The following is a 6000-nucleotide window of genomic DNA, read 5'->3' on the forward strand; positions in this document are numbered from 1 at the left end:
TTGGGGTCATCCAAAAAATATGTCATTTTATTTTCAACTTTATTGAAATAACTCTTTTGTGATATTCGAATAATACCTTGAGAAGAATCTCTAAGTATTGAAATGCCTAATACAAAAGAGGTGTCCCAAGGATCTTTCATCACTAACTTTTGTTAGAGATTTCCTTGGTCTCACATAAAAAACATATATCAACGTTGACTAAAAATAAAATTGACATATTAAACTAGGAACATAAACTTACTCCCACTGAACTTGTTAAATTCACAACTCTCCATACTATTATCTCAAAACCAAATGAGACAATTGCTTCATGAGAATTTGTGGTAACACTAAAAAAGACAAATTTCTTAACTTATAAGTGGATTTCATGCCTTTTTAAACCATCTACTTTGTATCAATTGACTCAAAGTTTGATTCAGTTGCACCATATTGCATCATTAATGTCATCATGAAGAAACAATGCATTGACATCCATCTTATGTAGCTTCAAAACTATAATAAGCAAACTAGTGTCATGACTGTCCTAATAGAGTCTTTCAATTACACTAAATAGAATTTCTCTTTCAAGTCAACTCTTTATGACACTAGAAGCCCTAGTTCTTGAGGGTGTTGAGTTTGAACTATATGAATTAATTTAACTTGATTGAGAGAAAGAACAATAATGTCCTCACGAGGATCCAAATATACTATAATAATAGTAACTATATGAATTAGTTTAGAACTAATTCTTCCTCATTCAATTTTGTTCTAAAATCATATCTCTCCCCCAAACTCAATATCCTCAAGAAAGCTTAACAATTTATGTCTCAAAAAAATTTCTTAATTTGTGGGACGAAAAACTTATAGTATTCAAAACCTTAAACAATATAGAATGTCACAAGCTATAACTGAATTGACTCTAATAATTGAACTTAAAAGACACATTGAATCATCAATTGAAAATAGAACTCAAAATATATTGACTTATTCAAAGAAAAATAAATAAATAAATAAAATTCAAACGATGATTCACCAAATTGTCTTTTAAATACAAAAAAGCTAGCAACGACAATCTAAAATTGGTTCAAAAAATGAATAAAGCAATCTTTATCGACTTTGTCCATTCTAAATTGATATATCTTTCAACATCATTGGACATAAGTCAGTCAAGCCTACCTTTCTTTATTTGCCCTTATCTTTTGAGGTATTTTCCGAATGAGCACTATTTTATTTTCTCTTGCTTCAGCCTTTCCTTATTTGCACACTTTATAAATTGATCATTTAAACGATCATTTCTAACCGTAACAGTTATAAACTTAATTGTGCAAAGATAAACAAAATACTGAATTCTCGAACAAGTCATATGATAGTCGAATTTTTAGCGTCTTAGCAAGATTAAATGTTTACATAATGTGCTCCTAACATTTTCTTTGCCTAATAACCTTAATGAAATACCCCCTCTCCAATGAGAGTTTGTCTTTCTCTATATTGCTTTAAAAGCACCTTAGTTTAAGCAAAGAAAATATGACAAAAAATTGTCATCTTAAACAATACCTCTAATACATATGAGATTTTAACTTTATGATCACATTGACCTATCAGATTTGGTGTATACTCACTTGTCAAACTTGATTCTCACATTAGATGCTGAATTTGTGAGAGAATGTGAGTTTCACCACCCTTATCTAAGGTCTAGATCCAAGAATAATGTTAATACTATTCTTTAATTCCTAAAAGTTAGAACTTTTAAGAGTTAAAAAATTCAACTCAGATTAGCAGATACATAAACTATATTAGTTTAAAGAGAACAAGAGTAGCAAAAGCACTCACCAAAATACCTAGTGCATCATCAATATCAAGTCTTCAAACATTAATATCAATTGCTGGTGGTAGTTTACAGCAATGATCAAACAATGACAATTTACTTTGACAAATAATAAATTCTTATAATTGTCATATGTTTATCGTAAATATATGTGAATGTAAACTCTTAAATAAATAAGTTTACACTAACACAACATCAACATACATGTCAGTAAAATATTAAAGAAACGTGCTTCTTTATTTGTAAATAAAAGACCTTAACAAGATACCAAGCGCACCATTAAAACACAATCTTTGGATTGCTAAGAATTAACTGCAAGCGGTACTCTCAATGTAATGATCAAACATTGGTGATAAGTCCTGTCAAATAATAGTCACCTTTGGGCATCCTATTATCCACATGGATAATTACGTTATAATCACCACATATTTACCATCACAGGTATGTAACTATCCGGCCAAGTTGTGCCTTCCTTAGGGCAGACGACAACTCGCATAAATAATTACACACTACATCTTTTGTAACTTCAGTTGAATCGAATCTACGCAACAGAGGTTACTTGGGCAACATTATTGTTTCAACCGACTTAACTGCAGTTACTAGATAATCTTAATATATATTGAATGAGGTGATAAGTCCTGTCAAATAATAGTCACATTCATGTATCCTATTATTCACATGGATAATTACTTTATAATCACCATACATTTACTATCATATGTATGTAATTATCTGGTCAAGTTGTGCCTTCCTTGGGGCCGACGACAACTCACATGGATAATTTCATACTACGTCTTTTGCAAGTTCAGTTGAATCAAATCTACACAACAGAGGTTACTTTGGCAACATGTTGCTTCAACCAAAACAACTGCAATTACTAGACATTTCACAACAAATTAAATGGGAATGATCTTAAATTTACAAAGCACTACTGACATAATGTAGGCTGAATTAGTCCATTATGTTGCTAAGTAACCATAAGGTCACTCGACAACCCTTAAGTGTGAAGACAAATTCACGAATTTGGAAGAAGATGAAAGTCACAAATCACAGCAATGTGTGAATGACAATACTTAAGTGTGAAGAAAAACTCACGAATTTGAAAGAAGATGCAAGTCACAAATCACACCAATGTGTGTATGACAATAAATCTACATATATCACATAAAAGCAACAACAAACATAGCATGAAATATATTCAAAATGCATGATAAGACAAAATATTATTGTAGAAAACTTAATAACAATAAACTCAAATATTGTAATCATGCTGTAACCAAATATTCAATTTCAAATCAAATGAAAATTGAATCTTTAAATTCCAAAAATATTCATGCTATAATTGATTCACAAATATAAACTGAATGATTCTTTAAACAAAATAAAATATAACTCTAGCATAAATATTTCCTAAATAAAGGAAACAAACTTTACATGTTTATAAGTAAACAAACAAAACTAGAATTATTATTTCCCAAACTTTAAAGAATTAAATTCTTACTTTTTGTACTAAAAATTTATTTATAATATTTTGAGATTCATTATTAAAAGGCAACACATATATCACAGATATATTTTAATCTTTATGTGTTTACTTTACAAAATATACTTTATGTATAAAATCTTTGTAAATCAAAACTAATTTCAAATAGAAATTAAGCTGCAAGATATGATAGCAAAATTTAATAATTCTGTCAAACCAAACCAAAGAGAAATATTGCTTACGAACCTTTTTCAATAAAAATTCAAATCACTAAGGTTTAGATTTATATATAAATTAAATCTTTTTCACAATTCAATTTGGTCAAATTAAGCAATCACAGTATATCAATTTACTTTGTTTAAACAATCCACATATTGAAATAGCATAAAATTGATAAAAATAAAATAAAATCAATATGTATTAAGACCGAAAATTTTACATATACACAATAATCCAAGAGATTGCCATATTCGTATGTAGTTATACGCATTAAATCAATATCATGGATCTTGAAAACCAAGCAAACTGTACGCCGAAACAATTTTAAAGGACACAGAAGGGGATCATACATTAAAATTGACAGATAAGCAAACCTTACGATAATTGACGAATCACACAGTGAGTAAATATTTTGGTCTCTATATGCCTTTTACCGGATGCACAAATCCATGTATATAATGAAAGAAATCGATGAATCATAAAAAAACAAACAGGCATCGATAAAAGCTTTACATGAAAAGAATTTTGACATCGATTTTCATATATAGTATGCCTCAATAATTGCAAAAAAAAAATTAAAAAAAAAAAAATATATATATATATATATAAGAAAAAAACACATATAGTCATGGACAATCAATTCACATGAGACCGCTGAAACATGGATTATGCAATTCACAAATAGGCATCGATGGTTAAAAAAAAATAAAATTGGACGAAGCATATATTTAGGTATCGACAAACCAAATAATCCCCAATTAACAAAAATTAGGGTTCACGCAACATAAATAAAAAACGGTGAATTCAACACATCTTAATAAACCAAACATGTAGACCTGCTCTGATACCACTTGTTGGACATTTAGCTCTTAACATAAACAGATTTCATAAAACATGTTCAACAATTATGAATCAATAGCAGAAGCAAACAAAACATTGAACATGATTATGATCGGATCTACGACATGTTTGATTTATCAAGGATATTAAGAATTAGGGTATTAGGAATACCTGGATAAACCTTTCAAGGCAGCCCTCTCATCAACAACGATAACCAAAGAGAGGAGATGATTTGAAACACACAATAGAGTTAGCGGCGGCTGATTTGGTTCTTCCTCAACCGATACCTTTATGCCTCAAATTCTCTTCAGATGGGGAGAAGAGAGAGTTTACCGTGTACGGTGTATTGGGGACCATAGCCTCTTATATTGGATGGCCATTAGGGTTTCCCATTATTCCGTTAATGGGTCATCCGGACATCCACTCATTAAGTCCATATCAACTAATCAAATACTTAATTAATTATCCAATCAGAAATCTAATAGCCTTATTACTTAATTTGATCACTAATCAACTAAGGCTCACAATTGATAAATAGCTAATATAATTATTATTACGATATTTGCCCACATAATGATATTGGAATATAATAAAATATAAAATATTCCAACAAAATAGGCTTGGTTGTTAGAGGAACCAAAATCTAATAGTAATCAAGTCACCGAAATAGGCTTGGTTGCTAGAGGAACATAAGAGAAACTGTCTTGAGAAATTAGGTCTAACATAACATTATAAGCTTATAGTTTGGTTTGTGAAGGACTTGTTATTTAGATGAAATCAACGATCCCAAGGCTCCTTTTATTATCATTATCTTTCAAACGCTTGAAAACCCCAAATTACAACTCTTTGTTGGAACAAAATGTGTTTCACAATGAACCTTATTAAGTTTTGATGATAACAAGGTATTAAAAATTGTCAATTGGTTATTACTAATAATTGTTCAAGTGTACAGGACCAAAGGCTACTCAAGTTATTTCAATAGGTCTTGGAAGAACAATGGAAAGAAAAAAAAGAAATTCTGAGCATCTGAAGAAAACTGCTCCTGAAGCTAAACTGCTCCTGAAGAGATGACGTCATCAGAAGCAGAAAGTCATCAGAAGCAAAAGTTTTCATCAGAAGCAATATCTTCACCAGAAGCTACTTTTGATCCTTTAATCAAACTGAAGATTCAAAGTTGCTGATTCTCAATTCAGTCTTATCAAAGAAGAACAAAGAATTGAAAGGGAGGTATCAACGAATATATGGATAGCACTGAGCTCTTGTCTCTCGTTAATAGAGTTGACAAAGTACAAGTGTACAACCACTACCTCCACTACTCTGTTTTCTGTCTACGCTACAAGACAAAACAACAGCCATGCCTGCAGAATTTGTACACTCAAGATGGGAATGAATTTGAAGCTTATTCTTCAAAGGACTACACCCAAATTAGGCAAAGGATCACTGGTGGATAATCAAAGGATTTCAAACGACTCTTTAGACGTGCTGATTATCTCAACGTCTCTTTCACACCTCTATATAAAGGAATGAAGACTTGAAGATTTTAGACAGAGATACATAAGTTTAAAAGCGCCAAAACTCGGTCAATTTGATTCTAAAAAGCACACTGAATTTCTGCACTGATTTGATACATCTTAGAAATTCAAAGTCTAGAGTC

Source organism: Medicago truncatula, chromosome 4, assembly GCF_003473485.1.
Source record: "Medicago truncatula cultivar Jemalong A17 chromosome 4, MtrunA17r5.0-ANR, whole genome shotgun sequence".
In the NCBI taxonomy this organism is placed as follows: Eukaryota; Viridiplantae; Streptophyta; class Magnoliopsida; order Fabales; family Fabaceae; genus Medicago; species Medicago truncatula.